General features: G+C 41.9%; 1 protein-coding gene across 5 annotated transcripts in view; it reads left to right on the top strand.

Annotated features, from left to right (window-relative positions):
- The window catches only part of SERTAD2 (SERTA domain containing 2), an 84,285-nt gene that overhangs the window by 1,606 nt on the left and 64,790 nt on the right, over window positions 1-17,889 (top strand). Inside the window, exon 1 of one of the 5 annotated variants that reach the window (XM_072857356.1) lies at window positions 549-713. The exons of the other annotated variants lie outside the window; for them this stretch is intronic. The gene's annotated coding sequence lies outside the window, so the exon portion shown is untranslated. Of the gene's footprint in view, window positions 1-548; window positions 714-17,889 lie in introns of those variants that run through there. 5 annotated transcript variants of the gene reach the window in all.

The following is a 17,889-nucleotide window of genomic DNA, read 5'->3' as shown; positions in this document are numbered from 1 at the left end:
TGACTACTTAAGTGTAGTCTTAAGTAAGCTTAAGATAGTGAATTTCTAGAGGAAATGAAGTCTTTAACAAATCTTGTCTTGCCTCTATCTAGAAAGAGAGGGAGGGGAAACAAAAAAAATCAGCCCTGAGATTGATACCAAATAGAAAATCAGTCCTTATCCCAAGGAGTAACTTGCCCAATGTAACCCAAAAACTTCCTAAATGCCTGTTATTTTGCCTTTATGGGGGGTCCTTGAGCTGTGGTCTCTTAAATGAATAGGAAGTGGGCCTGCTTCTCGTCTGCTATTAGTTTAGTACCAGTGTAACTTCATTAACTTTAACGGAGTGGATTTGCATTAATGTGAAAAGTAATCAAGAAATCCATGTTTTCAGAAAGGCCCCTACAGTAGTGACGTGACAAGCTCTGACTCCTTCTCTCATCAGACCCAATTACGCCACCCTTACTCATGCTGAGTGGTACTTTACTGCGCAAGTACTCCCTGCGATGCTTGTATGACTACTTGTGTACTACAGTACCAGTCTGGGTGAGGTAGAGTGGTGCTTATTTTTTCATAACTATTTTTTCCCCTTCCTTTGAAATAAGAATATATTGGATAACTATTTTTTTGGGTTGTGAAGAAAACTTCTGAGGATTAAATGTAAAGCTGCTCTGTTAAGTGACCGTACCAAAAAAACCTGCTTAAGACTTCTGTGCTACCAGTGAAACAGGCAGGTAAGTTTTCTGTGTGTTTAGCTTTCCCTTGTTGCTATGGGAAGTAGGAAAAGATTGTTGAAAAATTCATGATCTTGTCCTGAAATTCCTCTATGCCTGAGGGAATCCATACCTGCATGCGGTGTTCAAGTTGGAGTTGTTTTTTTTTCTTCCCCTCCTTCTCCAGAACCCTGCCAAACATTCACATTGCATTGTTTAAATGTTTGCTATTGAAATCACTGGCAGCAGGATCAGGCCCTCTGTTGTTTTTCTTTAAAGCAGTTGATAATGGCTTGGATGTGATGTTGTAGAAAGATAATATTATCTGGTGTGTCCACAGCTCAGATCCACTGCCTTATTACAATCTCGGAAGAAAGCTCCGTACTAAGCAGCCTGTAAAGAAAATATGTCTAACAAAGTAGAACTGTTTTCTGCCTTTATGTTCTTATTTATAAATCTCTTGAAAGTTTGCTTGATACTCTTTCAGAACAAGACACAATTCTTTCATGTTTGTTTCATGTTTTCACTTCCTCGTATGACTGTGTTCATTGCTAAGCTTTTGTGTCACTGATTGAGATGTTATTGTAATTAACATTAATTATGCAAACTAGATTGTTTTTAGAGGCTCTCCAACTCTGTATTGATACTGTCAACTTGTTTGTTTGTTGAACAAAATTCCACACATTTCACCATTCTCAGAGGAAATAGATTATCTGGTTCCAAATTAATATATGCATGAGAAACCATAGCAAAATTAAGCTATTTTAGCTCAAATGGCACATTGAATCTTGATGGAGATGGTGAATACAATATGGTTGGATCTGAAATATCAAGGCAGGGTAAACGGGGGGAGCAAGAAAGGGGACTAGGTACAGCCATTCGGGGAGGGTGTTTACAACTGCAGAGTTCCACCACATTCTTTCCAGATAGACAGTACTAGATTAATTGGGCCAAATTCTGCAGTCCCTAATTGAGCAAAACTCTCACTGAAGTATACTGGAGATCTCTGCTTGGTTATGGACTGCTGAATTTGTTCGGGAAATGGAGAAAAATGTCAGAGTTTACTTCATTAATTATTTAAGACGTTTTGGATTTTAGACTTGGAGAAGATATCTTTCTTTAATTTGGTTTAGAAGGTGTTCCAAGGTTTGTTTTTGTGTGTTTTTTTTTAAAGAAAAACTTATTAAAAATATCTTTGAAATATACATTCACTTATATTCCCTATAGCAATGGTAATATTTTTACAATTTTTTATAATGTTAGTTATAGTGACATTCACAAAAGTCTCTATGTCTGATTCTGAATCACCCCCTTGAAACACTTCTGAGCTGAGAAGGACTTTAGAATCTCTCCCTAGAAATCATAATTGTTGCAATATTTATATGTTGTATTGTTGTGTACTCTCAGGAAGAAAAAAAATAAGGGGTGGGGAGAAGAGTTTAAATGAGAACTTGTTGTCACGATATCAAATCTGAAAATACACACAGACTGGCAGATTATTCCCTGTCTAAAAAATTAAGTCTCTCTAATTTCCCATTTAAATAAGCAAAATTTGGCTTGCAGTTTGCTTTGGGTAATGAAAGAGAGGGTTTTTGTTTCTACTTTCAGTGCAGTGGTCCTCTGGAAAGTTAGAAACAGCGCCCTGGGGCTCAGCGAAGTGGAGGGTGTATAATTATATGGGAAGGCTCCATAGCATCAGTGAATTAGCATTAGCAGCTGAGTGAGTTTGTTAAGCTGTAGAGACGGTATTATGGAAATCAATAAAATGCTGATTTCTTTTTCTTATTGCAGATTCCATGTTAAAAGGAAAAGATGCTATTTGTTTGTCTGCCTCTCATGTGGGCTTGCCAACCCATTAGTTGATTTGGAAAGGCAGGTTTTTCAATTCAGACAATAAGTAGTCAGATTTTTTTAACTCTTTTAAATCTTTATTTATTAGATTGTCTTCCAGAAATCACACTAACATCCTGGCCTGCAAGTGGCTTCAAGTGTGTCTGTTTGTCAAGCAGAGGCAAGAGTGAAGGTCACTTATTTTTCTTATGACATGCTGGTGTGGCATTGTTTGTTGTAGCCCAAATGCTGTATGTTCCTGACATTCCTGTTTCTGCTTTAAATTAAATTATCTCAAGTGTTTGGAGGGTTCTGATGAGATGTACTGAAATCCATGGTAAAAATCAAAGAAAAAAAGTGACCTTAACTGTTTTCAGAGATGTGAGTCAGGAGGTCTGATATTAATCACTGTAAGACCCGTAATATGCATTGGCCTTTATTTCTTTGTCTCAAAGCTTCTCCCGCTTTTATACCAGAAAGACAAGTAACCAGATCATTCATCACATTAGGTGCTTACAGAGAAATGACAGATCGACAGCCTTATGTTGAGCACTGTGTAACATGTACGATGCATTAAGTTCTGATGATCTATATAAAACATTTTAATTGGGAGGAACAATAAATGGGAACGGCTGTCTTCTCATCCAAGGACTTTATGTTTTTTTTTTTTCTTCCTGACTGAAGTTAAACTTAAGTTCATAATGAAATCATTTTATTTTAAAATATCTGTATGCTATGACCCTTGATAAAATACTCTGAAACATTTTATTCAATGTAAGATACGCTAAGGGCTTTGGGGGAACCTGGGAAACCTGGTTGCCTTAGTGGTGGATAGCATAACTGATGGTAATCTGGTGGACTTTATGGAACTAGGAAGGTCCAACTCAGCAGCTTCTTCAGGGACGCTGCAGCAAGCATCTGTTCTGTGACATGTGAGCAGCGTATGTACAGAGTTCGGATATTGTGAGGCGTGCGGAGCATGTTCTTGTATGAATAGAAACAGTTCAGAATGCTGGATTTATGATGCAGGCAACAGTAAAGGTCAGCAACTTGGAAAATTAATAATATGGTTTGTGTTGACATTTCAGAGGGAATTCTGATGGGGGCGTGGTTCCAGTGAATGTAAACTTGCCAGTCCGGCCGCACAGATAAAATAGGCAGTCTTCCTCTTATCTCTTTGGTAACCCAAACCTTTTTACTGAGAAACTGGCAACATTATGTTTATATTCCCCCTATGCTTTATTGTTTCTGCTAATCTCTAATTAAATAGAGCCAGTGAGGGCCAGCATGGTGCTTTCAGTGCTCAACTACAGCTTAGAAATGACACTCCGCTTTCTAAAGATTATGAGCAGGTGAAGTCACAGGAAGGGCAGGGGAGTTGGAGTAACGTAGTATGCAAGTAAACTCCTGATTCTCTAAAATATTTGCCTGTAGTCGTAGTGATCCACAGTGCTTCATATCTCTCGCATTGTCATGGGTGTCCAGTTAAGGACAGCTTAAGAACACAGCAATGAAAAAAAACAGGGATGAAGAGATCTTAGCTGAACCTGAACAAAACCTTTTTAGCTCCTACCATGTGAAATAGGAGTGAAGGTCCCACGAAACAATGAGGATCAAGTCCTTCATAACTGAAAAATTACAGTAGTGATAGTGACTCTGAAAAAGTAGCTGCTAGATAGAGAAGGAATTGTAGTCACTTTGCTGTCTTTTCATAAGCTGTTACTAATGTGGTTAAAGCATTAGTTCTGAGAACAAGTGCGTTGAGAGCTTGGATTCTTCCTTTCTAAAATTTAAAAGCCTACATTCATATATTTACTGTGGGGCAAAATAAAATACTGCTTGTTTGATTATCCAAATTCAACATCCTCATTTAAAAAAGATATGCACCCTGTTTTTTGTTGAAATGAAGTCAGGTATTCCTGTGGATGCCTTTTTCACTTTTGGTTATCTTTTTTTGGTTTCCTTTCTTCTAAGTATCTTTTCATCATCTGCTTTTCTTCTTTCGGTCCTACTTGAATTCCTTTTCTGTCCTTGTTTTTTATTCCTTCTACTTCTTTCCAGCCAATTTTTTTTTTCCATTTGTTGTTGCTCTTTCTAGTCTTAATCAACTACCAGTGTTGCTGCTTGCTTAGAGAATCACATTAACAGCTCCAAATAACACTGCTCTATGCAGGGTACAAATAAATAGCAACTGATTCTTCCTTAAAAAGCTTACAGTGGGAATGTGAAATCTGGGGGACGGGCATCCAGCTCCTGTTTTTTGTGGCCCACACTTCTTGGTTTTGCTATGGAGAGTAGTCGTGCTGCTGTATGCAGTGCTAAGGCACATGTTGAGGTATGAGATACCAGTAATATTTAGTGTCCTCTGCCCTTGGCAAGGAAAAGGTTCACCACCGCTGACCCATAGTCCAAAAGGAAAACGTGAAGGGAGAGCCTGCTGGAGGTGTGACATGAGTTGGTGCAGTCATCCAGAAGGAGTCAGGACCACAGCCAGGAATAATACCCAGGTGTCATCAGCTTCAGACATGTGCCCTGTGCTGTGGCAAAGCAGGTTTTCTGCTTCTTCTATGCTTTGTGGAGCTCAGTTCTATTTTTTTTTTTGGTGGTTCTGCTTCTAGTTATTTGGCTGTCTTCTCTGTTTTAGTCTTTTCTCATCTTTAATATGTCATGGCTACTAGTGACCTCTTAGACTGCATCGCAGGGATGTTATTAAGACTTAGTGGGTTTTCCCTCATCCTTTGCTGGAATATTTGGCCATTGCCAAAGAAATTGAGGTCAGAATCAGGGTGTCTTGAGTACCATGCACCAAAAAGTATGTATGTATGTGTTGAAGGTATCAAAATACTCTTTAAAAACAAACAAACAAAAAACCCAAACAAGATTTGTGAAGTTAAAAAGCTAATAATTTGGTTTGTGATGCAATGTGAGAACTAAGGTATAAAATCAGATAGGTTTTCTGTGGGGATGTAAAGGTAAAAGGTGCAGCCTTTTAAACTATTAAACCTTTTTAAAGCAACACACCAATCCTTTGCTGAACCTGCTAGTTTGAAGATTTTGGAAGGTAAGTGGCCCTCCTTCCTATGCGAGGGAACATATCTGATAGTAAAGTTTCTAAACAGAGCTGAAGTCTCTAGGCCTGGTGGTGGTGATGCTCATTGCCTGGTATCAAATGAAAGAGGTAGCAGCCAGATATGCAATGGGAAAATGCCCAGGAATAGGGCATCCTTCCAGCATTCAGCCAAGACAAGGAATTTTAACTGCCCTTTGATTTGGAGTATTTTTAATTTATTCCATGTTTTCAGATATTTCAGTGCAAATTCTAGGGAAGGGCAGTTTCTGTCTTTTCAGATTGGCAGATTTTTGTGGCATTCCTACCTTAGAAATTCCAAAAGGGGGGGACGACGACACACAACAAAACCCCACAATTTGGGTATAATCTACTCTCCCCCCTGCCATGTTGAAAATGAGATAGTCTTCCCTTGTTCAGAATAAAAACTATGATAATCCATTTCCTTTGCTGTGATAATCCATTGCCCGAATGTCCTGGTAGTATAATTTGCTTGTGGTGCTTGGACAGCTATCATATCGCTCCTATAAAACAACAGTGTTTGAAATGTTATAATCCAAGAAATCCAGAGTTAAAGTGCTTACAGCAGTGACTAATTGCCTGCTAGTGAGTATTACTGTATCTTCCTGATTTATGTCCCTCATTGGCCAAGACAGACTTGCAGATGAGTTCTTAACATATTATCTAACAAGATGGTAGTGCTCTGCGTTTAAATTGCTTGTTGTTGTGTGTTTTTTATTCTCCCTCCCCAATGTGGGGTTCAGACCTCCTTATTAGTTTTATGGGAAAGCCACAGATCCAGATGCCTTCTGGAGCTGTTGCAGCATGAGTGAACAAACTGCGTAGGGCTTCTTTTGAGAGCTACGAAAGTAGCCTGTGCTTCTTACCCAAGAAAAGTTAAGGATCCTTATTATCTCTGGGGCTTTTCTGTGTGTTGTTTTATTTTTTCTTTTTCCTTTCCCTTTCTTCCCCACTTGAACCCTGATTCTGAAGGAGCTGGAGCAATTACCCAGCCTATCTTACATCTTTCCATTCAGAAGAGGGTGGGGTGGGAAAGAAAAGTCTGCATTAGACTGCAGATGTTCTCTCTAGCCCTTTTGCCACCCCCTAGTCACACTTCTTCAACCTGAAGAACAGCAGAGGAAAAATTCCTGCTTGAACACTTTTTTCCTGGCTTTAATGAGAGATTAATGGAAAATCCTTCTTTTACAAAGAGAGGAAGTAGCGTAGGTGAATGGATCTAGCACCCTTTAGGAAAGGGTCACCACCATGGTGGTGCTGCTAAGAAAGGTTGCCAAATGCTTCCAGACTCTGCACCAGGCTGTTGTGAAAGGCTCCTATGAAATGAAGAAGCTATAGAGCCAGTATGTGCATGCGTATTTCTGAAGGTTATGCTGGATTTCTGCCATGCCACAAAACTGATTAGAATAATTTATAATAAAAAGTGGGGCATGGATTTCAGAAATGGATAATGTGATGGGGAAAGAGGGAAGTGGGTGGCAGGGAAGGCAAATCTGAAGGTTTTCCTGGTCAGTGGATGTACCCTGAAATGTAGATTTTCTACCACTGTGTGATGGGGGAAGCTACTGCCGTCACTTTTGTTGTCAGAGGTGACTGCTATATGCTTGGCTTAATATACGTATTGCGTGCTTATGCACTGCTGTTTGTTTATTTACCTGCAGTAGGACTCGGAATATTCCAGATACTTTCCAGGTGCTTATGGAAAATCTCTGCTCCAAGGACTTCACAAATCTGAGAGGCCAGAGGAGAGTAAATTGGTGGGAATTTACAGGTTAGTACTGAGAAACAGAATGAGATTCACAGGATGCAGGGCCCTTGAGAGGAGTGTGAGTGTGTGGCAAAGGTGCTGTGCAGGTGAGGTGGGGAGGAGGATACATGCAGTGGCCTCCATGAAAGAAACGGGCACCATGCAGACAAGTGCTCTGACTGCCAAGCCTTCTGTCTATTCTGCATTTATCACCCATCTAGGCCTAGTAAATGTGTGTGTTTTGATCCCTGGTGTGTCTGGAAAGAAAAGAGATCCTTTGCTTTGCTTCTGCATTACAAGTCAGTCCTTGGTCAGTTTAGAGCTCCCGACACCTGATCCATCTCTTGGATGCTTTCCCCTGTATTTGTCATTGCGCGGTGTGTGATGGCTGTGTAAGTGGAGTTATTCTGTCATGTTCTGTGCAGAGAAATGCTGCGAAAATGAGAAAGCAGGGGAATGAGGCACGTGAGGTATGTGTGTGCAACGTGAGGCTTGACAAGGCCAGTGAGAAGTAGCATTGGGGTTTTGCATATGCATTCCTTGGGGCACAAAGTGTCATCGTCTTCAATTCAATTTTTGCTGCGATTAAGGTCCCTGAGCATGTCTGTAACACAAAACAGAAAACAAAGAAAATGTTTTCTCTTCAGCCGTCATTCTAGCATTGCTTATGTGCGTATGAATCATTCCTTCTCCATCTGGAAGGATGAGATGCAGAGCTCTTTTCTAAGGAGGTATCTAACGTACATCCTCATAGCAGCCAACAACTGGCATGACAAAAGGGTTACAGCTAGTGGCTGGCACTTTTCCCATCCATCTTGCCACTGGAAACATAATGCTTTTGCAATGTGCTTGTTCTTCAGGCACCAGCGTGCAGAGCCAGTCCTCAGGACATGCAAACAGAGCAGTTGCATGTTGTTCGCTTTTGTTTGTGGTGCCTCCTCAGCGGCCCAAGAACAGGGAGTAACAGCGATGAACTGTTTTTCTCTCTTAGAGTGTGACATGGACTGGATGGGAACAGTGGGCTACTTATGGAACATCCCCAGGTGTGGGAAGATGAGCAGCAAGGCATCTAGCAGTGCCAATGTAACATAAAGTGTGGGAGAAGACCTTGTTTTGCTTCTAACCTTGTATGCTTTGTACAGGACAAGGCAAAATTTAGTAGTATTGAGTGCACAAGGAAAAAAGTCTGATTTTTAAAAATGTCATATATTGTTCATGTAAACTGACTACCTTGTATATATTCTGTCCTTCACTTGATTTGCAAGAACACCAAGGCCCTGACTCAATTAACATAGTCTTAGGTGTTCCTGTGATGTCAAGGAAGAATTGTACTGCCCATCTTTTTGTAGAGGGGTGTTTAATGTGGTGTCAGAATGGGCAGTAGAAAGAAGGGCCCCTTAATCTCAGTACTCTGCTTTAACAAATCTATTGTTATCTTTCTCTGTTGCTGAGCATGACTGGAAATGTCCTCATCTTGCAGCAGTTACCATCTCAATATGCACTTCAAACCTAAATGCAGAAGCTGGATGTTCTTCTGCTGAAGCTCCTTGAGGCACTCTTGTAACTCACCAAATGCATGCCCATGGCATTGGACATGTCTTTGCTGCTTCCTTCTTTTGAAGGACAGTCGGAGATGAGGTAGAGGAGAATCCAGGATACGCTGCCTGCCCCCAGGGCCTTTCGTGCATTTAATGAGCTGGTGTTTGGACCAACTGGTTCTAGGAGCTGGGACCAGTGGCTCTTTCTCCCTGGGGAGTGCCTGTGCGAACAGGAAGAGTCTCTCTGCTTCCCATTCCTGCTCTGCATTTTAACCAGTGTCTGTTCTGCAAGGCAGGCTCGTTTCTGCTGCAGGAACTGAGAGTCATCTCTCCATCTTGCACAGGATAGTCTGGAGGCTTAGGGCACTGCTCCTGCAAGACCTCAGCCAGCTTGGGTTGGGGTGGAAATGGCAGGGAGGAAGTCATCAGTCTGCCTCAGCTGAGGGAGCTAAGTCCTGCTCTGCTGCATGGAGGATACGGACTTGTGGCCACTGCTTCTAGTGCCTTGTATAGGAAGTGAGGAACTTCAGCTTTTTGAAGGACAGGTTTCTGTCTTAGTGCGTGGATGTAGGAACCTCCTTTCTGCTTCTGTGATGGGTGGGTTTAAGATGCAGCCTTGTTCTTGACAACACTTATTAGCTGACTCCAGACAGCGACGTACTGAGCTCAGGGGTGTGAAGTACTGGCCTGTTCCCTAGTGTAGGTGTTTGGGGGAGAGGGAGATGGCCAGTGGGGTCTGTAGGCTTTCTGCAGCGGAGTTCCTGTTCTGAGGTGAGAACAGCTGTGCCCTTTTCCTTCAGAAAGGAAACCCTCCTGTGCTGCTGAAGCTGAATGCTGTGTGAGAGAGACTGTATCTGTCTGCTCCCTCCCAAATTGCTTTCGGGAGGATGCTCTGGAGCTGGGATGTGAAATGGTGTCGTAGACAGCCACTCGGCCCTGGAGAGTGAAATACTCCTGCATATTAGGGCTCAGTGCTGGACTTCCTATCTGGGGAGAGCTTTTCTTTTACTATGTCTCAAGCTTCTGCTTTTATCTTTCCTCTGATATATAATAGCCCGGAGAAGACCCTTCAGGCAGGGATGCTTTGTTACTTTCTTTAGCTTCATGATTGCTGTTTATACTATAGTGTAATAAACACGATTAGCATTTCTGGCTTATTTCAGGGTGTGTGCTTGCGTGTGAAAAAGATTTGGATGCATTAACTCTGCCATCTTTCTTACCTGTGCCTGAGATACTATCTACTTACGATCTTTCCTGATACATAACAGCTACGGAAAGGAAATAACACTGCCTGTGCTCTTAGAAACATTTCAGTAGCTTGACTTCAGTAAGCGGTACAGTGGTAACAGGGACGAGGGGTGAGACATACAGTGTCTTGCTTTGAAAACTGGCTTCTGGATCCTGCAGAGCATGGTCAGCGGGTGGAGGTTGTTCACGTTACACGCTTTACCTGCAGTGTCCAGTTGCAACATGCTCCATATATATAAATTCAGCTCTGCTTTTCTTTGTGTGACAGGTCAAGTTCAAAGTCTGGGGAGCCCTGAGGCAGAAGAATTACATTGCTCTGTGTGTGTTTGTATATGTACGCTCAGCAGGTGTATTTTCTCCTGTAATGTGTTCAGTATCTTCCAGCCCGAGTCAGCTCTGGGTATTTCTACTTGCTGAGAGGCTGAAGACCAGGTTCTCATGGCCTAAATTCCACCTAAGGCTCTGTGCTTGAAGGCCAGGAGTCAGCTGGAAGGAAGCAAAACATACAGGGACTTAGGTGCAATTTAGGGCATGCTAATCTGGCTCCTCCCCTCCTGCGATACCAGTGTGCCATAGGCATCTAACATAGGAAGCTAGTAGTGAACAGGCCAGGCCAACGACTGTATTTTCACTTTTCAAAGTGTTTCTAGACATACTGAACTGGACTCGCCATCTCTAACCCAGGTTCAATTTGAATTCCCAAGCCAATCCCATCAGTGTCAGGCAGAGCAAAGAACCTGATCCAAGCAGTGCTGCTTATTCCTGGAAAGATCCTGACATCTCACAGCATTTACCAACTGGAGGGGTGGGGTAGAGGCCTGGAGCTATGCTGGTGCATGTGTTGTGTTCTGGCTGTGGGGTTTTTTGTTGTTGTTTTTGTGGGTTCTTTTGTTTTTCCCTCCTATAAAGTTTGAAAACTTGCATTTTACCCGTGGCCTAGAAGGCCTAGGCAGTGCTCTGTTACCTGTCAGCACCAGACAGATCTGGTGTTGAATGAGGGAGTCGCTTGGGCTCGGACAAGGGGCCCTGAGGGTGCTTCGCAGCATTCCCAGCGCGCTTGGCTGTCGGGGAACTGAGCCCTCCCAGGCTTGCTTGTGGCCATAAAGAGTGTGATCTCTCACTGTGTTGGCCCTGGTAATCTCTGACTATCAATCATCCTCTTCTCGTTTGGAAGAACTTTGACTTAATAATAATGAGGGATACATCAGCTTGAGTAATTTCTGTTTGAAGATATTAAGCTCTATGAATATTGAAGAATATCGTACTCTAAGCTTTTGAGCAGTTCTGACTGTAATGCAGTGCTGTGCTTGGAATGATTTGTTTCAACTATAGGGCCAGTTTAAATAGAGCTATTTAAGTATATGTTGCTGTTCCTCATACATCAAAAAGTGAAGTTCAGTGAATAATGAGTTATCATGGGGCACCACAATGAGATAAGAACTCATCGTAGCTTTGCAATAAATGGCAATGTCATTAAAGGAAAAAAGACTTTTTGTCTATAAGCTTAATTGGAAAAGCCAGAAATCTTGAGTGGAGATTTTTAGCATGCTGACCAACTGGAATATATTGTAATAAGAGCAAATTTCTGTGTGCAGAGGGTGTCCAAGATTTTGATTGCTGCGTGAGGCACACGGCTGTGGGATATTTTCTTATGTGTGCCTTTTATGTATATGAGTGACAATACCTGGTTTCTGGTCCTGGAGGGGAAATGTAGTACCTTATTATTGAACAGTTTTCCAAGATGCAGCAGTTGTCATTAAAACTCAGCAGTGGACTATGGAGCTGTATTTGGCAGGTGTGGACTTTTTTTTTTTTTAACTTCTAATGGCAATGACTTGCAGTTATGTCATGCTGTAGTTTTAAACTGTGCAAGGTGGTGTGACTCGTTTATGTTCTCATTGAGGTCTTTAATGTGCACACAGAAGAAGCTGTTTTCTGGGATTGCTGATCATATGGATTGGAGGTTGGGATGACCAGCCCTGGTGTACAGGGGTATTAGGCACTCGCTCTTTCGCTGAGTTTTGTAATAAAGCCACTATGCTCAAATTTCTCTGTCTGCACAATATGGATCCATCCTGCAGTTTATAAAGAATTTTAAGTATTTTAAGTATTAAAGAGGAATGATGTGCAAGATCCATGCCACTTTTCTTCCCTTTGTGGTGCTTGCTTTAACTTATTGCTTTTAGTAGGTAGAATCATTGTACCACTGTGGTCTCAGTGATAGTTAGCAGGACACTGTGAACTGCCCATCTGCAACAGCTCTGCTGGAAAGGTCTAATCTGCAGGAGCCCTTGTTTGCTCTTAAGGATGAAATGCAATTGAGCATCTGGTGAAATCTGCTCTATGGTAGAAATTAACTATAAATATATACCTGGGGATTTTTTAATCATTGGGCTTAAATTGATTATTTCCTACCAGTTGTAGGACTCCTAAAAACTGCTTTTTCTCCTTCTGTAAGAAAAATACCAGTTTGGTGGGCAAATGCTATGCTATGGGTAAGATGTGGCAACAATGATGCATGAGGAGCGGTGTGAGGAAAAAGACAGCTCCCTGCTCTGTGTTGTTTCTGATTTTTTTTTTTCCTTCCTAATTACATGGAGTTGGAAGAATGAGCTGGTAGGATATGAATGTTGCCATCCCATAATAAGAGTTGTGGCCATGGCTGCCATGCAAGCATGGAGCTTCAAGAAACTGTCATGTGTTTTGAAGACAGACCAGGAGTAATTCAGGCCTGCACATGGCTTTCTCAGGTAGAAGGTAAGCTAAGGGAATGTCTACAAAGCTAGTGCCCAAAGCTGGAATTGTGCTCCCTGTTCCAGTTAAACCAACACATAAACAAAACAGTTCACTTGATGTTCCCATTAATTTGGACTGCTTACCTTTCCAGTTTTTCCAGCTTGTGATTTGAGCAGAATGAGCTAGTAGGAAAAATGACAAGTCTGGAACTGGCTTGACTTGTCTGTGTCTCTCCCCAGAAAGCCAGTTTCTTTTCTACCACCAAAATAGGGACTGGCTCCACAGCTATTGTTCAGGACACCTGAGACTCCACAGCAAATCATCTGCCACTGTCTAGAAAAGGCACAGCAAAGGAAAACTTGCAATCTTTTGCCAGCTCCTTCTGTGCCTCTCTACCTACTAAGGCTTTTCTCCACTGTACAAATGGTGTAGCAGCTGTGGCTTGAAAATCACTGGGGCTTTCCCCTCACCCTGGGGTATTTAACTGTATCCAGCCCTGGCACCTTTACAAGCACAGGCAGCAGAAGCTGTGTGTGGGGCCAGTGTCACGTCTGTGCTGAGCACGCTGCTTCTGACAGCCATGCTCTGCCTGTGTCTCCTTCCATTGTGGCCACAGTGCACGAAGTGGGCTGGCCCATGGAAAGACAAGCTGTGCTGTTCTTCTGACTTGAGGCCTTCAGGCCTGCGATGACCTTGAGCCTCTTGTCCCTGAAGATACTAGGGAATAGCACGAATAAAAGCCTTTCCTTTTAACGGAGAACCAAACAGTTGGGTTACTGAGGGATCTCTGGGACTGGTTGGAGTGGGTTTTCCCACTGTGTGTGTGTGTGAGAGGGCATGGTAGGGAGAAGGAGACTGGGTACTCAGGACATTTAATTTGATTGTGTAACTCCATCACAGCGTGCTCATGACGTGTCTTTCTGATTTAACCAAGAACCACTGAAGGTGCAAAGCCCCTCCATGTCCACCCTGTTCCAGGAAGTCCTGACAAGCTTCTGGCTAAACAGTCAACAAGTCCCCAGCGTCCCTTTGGTGTTTTGATGCCTGTGGAAAGATAATTTGGCAGTGGGAGTCGTTCGCTGGATTGTGTTGCTGACTGTGACAAAAAAAAGTCAGCTTTCTTGACCCGGAATGATGCCGAGGCTGTGTGCAGGCTGGAGAATGCAGCCAGTGGTCTTTCCCTCATGCCTTGTGTCTTTTGAAAGAGATTTCTGTGGTATCAAAGCAGACCTTAACCTTCCATGGGATCTCCTGGTTGAATTCAGAGGTCCAGAGCTGAGATCTGAGGCTTGCCTTCTCCTCAGGCTCACTTCGCTATCAATTTTTATATAGCTCTGCATGGGGCACTAGTATAGACTTCGATGTACTGTATTCTTACCCATCACTTAGGGCTCCATGCTTTTGCGTGCTGCCTGTGTATCAGTGGATACAGCTGGTATGCTCACCTACCAAAAGTGTTTTGTTTCGTTGATACTGCTAGAAGCCTTTCTCAAGTACGTTCTGCCAGACAAAATAATACAAAACCTGTGAATCTCAAAAACTTGGAATCTCAAAGACGACCAACTAGGGAAATTGTAGGCAGCACCAAGGCCCTCTGACACAAAAGACCACAGTAGTGATCCATGTCTGTTGAGACTTTGGAGATCAGGGGCTGGATTTCCCTTCTTAGACTGAAGGTTGCCAACCTCTGACCAAAAGAAAGAGGGGGTGGGCGGAAAAGGAAAGAAATAAATATGAGTTGGTTTCATTGGAAAAAGAAAAAGGGATATGCTGAAAACCTCTAACTGAATTGGCTTATGATTGAAACTCTTGCAGTAATTGGCTGTGATCTACTATAATGTTCACACATCGTACTGGGGTGGGTTTTTTGTTTGCTGCTGGCTTGCTTTTTAGTCTTGTGTGTGCACGAAGAGAAGGGAATAGCGTGTCAGATGGCAAGAGGCAGGAAACAATCTCCTACACGTGCATCTAAGGGACTGACTTTTAATGACTGGAGTTGGGAGTAAACAGCGTCTTATACCAGGAAAAAAATAAACTGAGTAAATGAAGCCACTACAGTTGTTTAGTGTGTGGAACAGAGCCTGGCAGAGGAGATGCTGGCTGCAGCATTGCACATCTTCCTGGCCTGAGCGATGTTGTGTCGGGGAATTGGGGAGGCTGAAATCCTCTGTGTTGGTTCTGAATCTGGCATATGTGATAATTGGACTTACCATAGGCTCCAGTGGGAGAAATGGAGAGGATTGCAAACTCCCAGAAGGTCGTTTGAATGCTGTGTGTACTTGCATGAGGAATACCACCGGGGAAAGATGTATTCCTCCTTCTTTAGAAGGAACTAGAGATCAGCTGAGACCATTTGCTCTAGCATTACATAGCAGTGTAAAACTCAGTCATGGGATTTTTATTTTTGAATAGTTAGCAAATTGGGGAGTAGTGATAGAAGTGATTAGAGCTGTGATTAACTGTTGCTTTTGATTTTGTGGCTGAACCAAAAATGTGGGTTGGTTTGAACTGAAAGACAAAAAATTTCTTTTGCTAATATGAAAAATTAAGATTTTGGGTAATCCTAAATTCAAGTATTTTGGATTGTCTAAACTCCTTTAGGTTAAAGAGTACGTGTTTGAAAGCAGTTTTCTAGTTTTAAAGAAACAAGGATCTTAAGGGCTGTTCATTGAATTCAAATTGAATTCAGTCCTCCTGAATCCACATTTTGCTGAACATAACATGGGACAGATTCACCTGCAGAGGGAAAGGAAGTTGTAGTCCCCTCAGCTGCTCACTACACTAGCAGCTAGAATCTCTCTTATATCACGGGGGTGTAATCACAACTGTTCAGCTCCCTTATTCAGAGCAGCACTGGGCATACCCTTGAAATAGTTCTCTAGACCAAAAAACTTCCCAGCATCTATAACAGACAGATAAAACTGAAAGTCAGTCACAGTGAGAAATAGAGCTTTTTTTTTTTTCCCAAACAGCAGTGTGCATGTGGAAGGCAAGTGAAAATGATTCCCTAAAGAAAAAGCAGTAAAAGAGCTGAAGAGCACAGCTAAACAAAGGTCAAACCGTGTAGACTGAATGCAGTCAGAGGCTAACCTATTTGCAATACATACAGAGAGTGAAGTATAAAATGAAGGTGGCCAGCCCAAGGAATATTACCATGCATATATATGTAGATAATATATGCAATCATACACTCTGAAAGCCTGTCATCAGAACAAATTGCAAAGCAAGAATGCACACAGGAGTTCAAAAAGATGTAGCTGGAGAACATAATACCAAGATCACCACAGAAATAGTGTTGCTTGGGGGTCACTTGGTTTAAAGCAACCCTTTAAGGCTCTACAAGGCATTGGCAAGCAAATTCACAGAAAGTAAATTTCCAAATAGGTGCTGGAGCTAGGTATAGTGACATTTCAAGTGCATGAGTGCAGAAAGGATTGGTGCCAGCCTTATAAAAGCAAAAAAAAAGCCCTCTCAGAGTCACCTGCTGGGCACAAGATCAGTCCATGTGGCAAAGCCCTCGTTGGCATGTCTATATAAAGTTAGATACTATTCAGTAGTGCTTTGCTATAGAAAAAAGTCTCATGGGCCTAACTGGAAACACTCTGCAAAGGCAGTTTGACAAATGTATGTGCTGAGCAGCGTTTTTAAAGAATATGAAAGGTGTTTCAAGGAAGGGTGGATTAAGGAAGTTGTGTGAGATACTGATACAGGTCCTTGCATCCCAACAGTGTGTATGATCCATGCTGCAACCTCCTTGTCCTGAGACGTAAAGCAAAAGGTGAAAGTGTTAGAAATAAGTGTTGCTGATTCAATGTAGTTATCGACCAAGTTATTAGTGTATGGTTTTGGTTTAAAGAAATAAATGCTATTTTGAACTGTTATCTGTATATAGAAGATCTAAATGAGGCCACCTTGAGAACTCTTTACCCCAGTGTGGTTACATGAGGAAGGTACAGAGATGAGAAGACTTCCAAAAGAGGAAATAATGTCTAGACTTCAAAATGCCAGTTCTCAGTTTTGTTTTAGGTGGTGATATCCTGTCTGGTATCTTTGAGCCTGTATGGAGGAGAAGTAATTGACTGAGAGAAGGAAACAGTCAGTAACATAAGGAGATGCCATGTATCATTTCAGAGTAAAAGTTCCCAAACTTTAATATTTAAAATTGTCACCAGTCCTCAAAATTTGTCACAGACTAGAAAGGCAGCATGTATTTTATTGTCTGATAGTGTATCAGTTGAATACCACTGGCCAGCAGTGATGGAAAATGTTCTTGTGAAGGCGGTCTGCAAGGTCTTGACTAACTTGCATGCTGTAGCCCATGTGCCTTCTTCATACGTTTTATGTTAATGGTTAAATATTTTGGCTTCTTTCATGTTTTAGCTGTCTTGGACATTGGGATGGATGTGCTGATTCCCAGCTTTTTTTATAGGTGACTTGATAAATGTAAATACAGAACATTGCACCTAAGGAGTTAAGTTCACTATTTCCAGTAGTTTAAATTAAGTTCCCCTAGTTTTGCATATTTTCTGTGTGTACTGTGTCACTGATGTTGAGAAGAGGGCATCTCAAACTCAGTAGTTCCCTAAACAAGGAGGAAAACAATTATTTATGTTGTTTGTGGTTAACCTACAGAGCAGTACTAATGGTCTGTAAAACCTCTTCAGATAGTTGACTCAATAGAAACTTTTGAGAAACTATTTAAACTTGAAAGAGAAGTTCCATGAGAAGATGGGATAAGATGGAGTTAAAATCATCAGGAGAGCGAGTTGGTGTGCATGTGAAGATCCTCTTGTGATGCATTTGTGGAAAGTAAGAAGGCAGAGGAGTGTGTATTTAGGTGCTGAGGAGAAGAAGCCATTAAGTGGAACCAAAAATCTTCAGTACACTTACTTTTCACTTGGATGACAGTGGCGGTCCATGCTTAGATGCAAATACTGGAAACTTCACTTGAGGTGCAAATAATTGCATTTTGTATTCCTCAAATTCAAATATGCTGGAGTGTTTTTCCAG

Source organism: Ciconia boyciana, chromosome 3, assembly GCF_034638445.1.
Source record: "Ciconia boyciana chromosome 3, ASM3463844v1, whole genome shotgun sequence".
In the NCBI taxonomy this organism is placed as follows: Eukaryota; Metazoa; Chordata; class Aves; order Ciconiiformes; family Ciconiidae; genus Ciconia; species Ciconia boyciana.
This window is presented reverse-complemented; position numbering and strand designations above follow the sequence as displayed.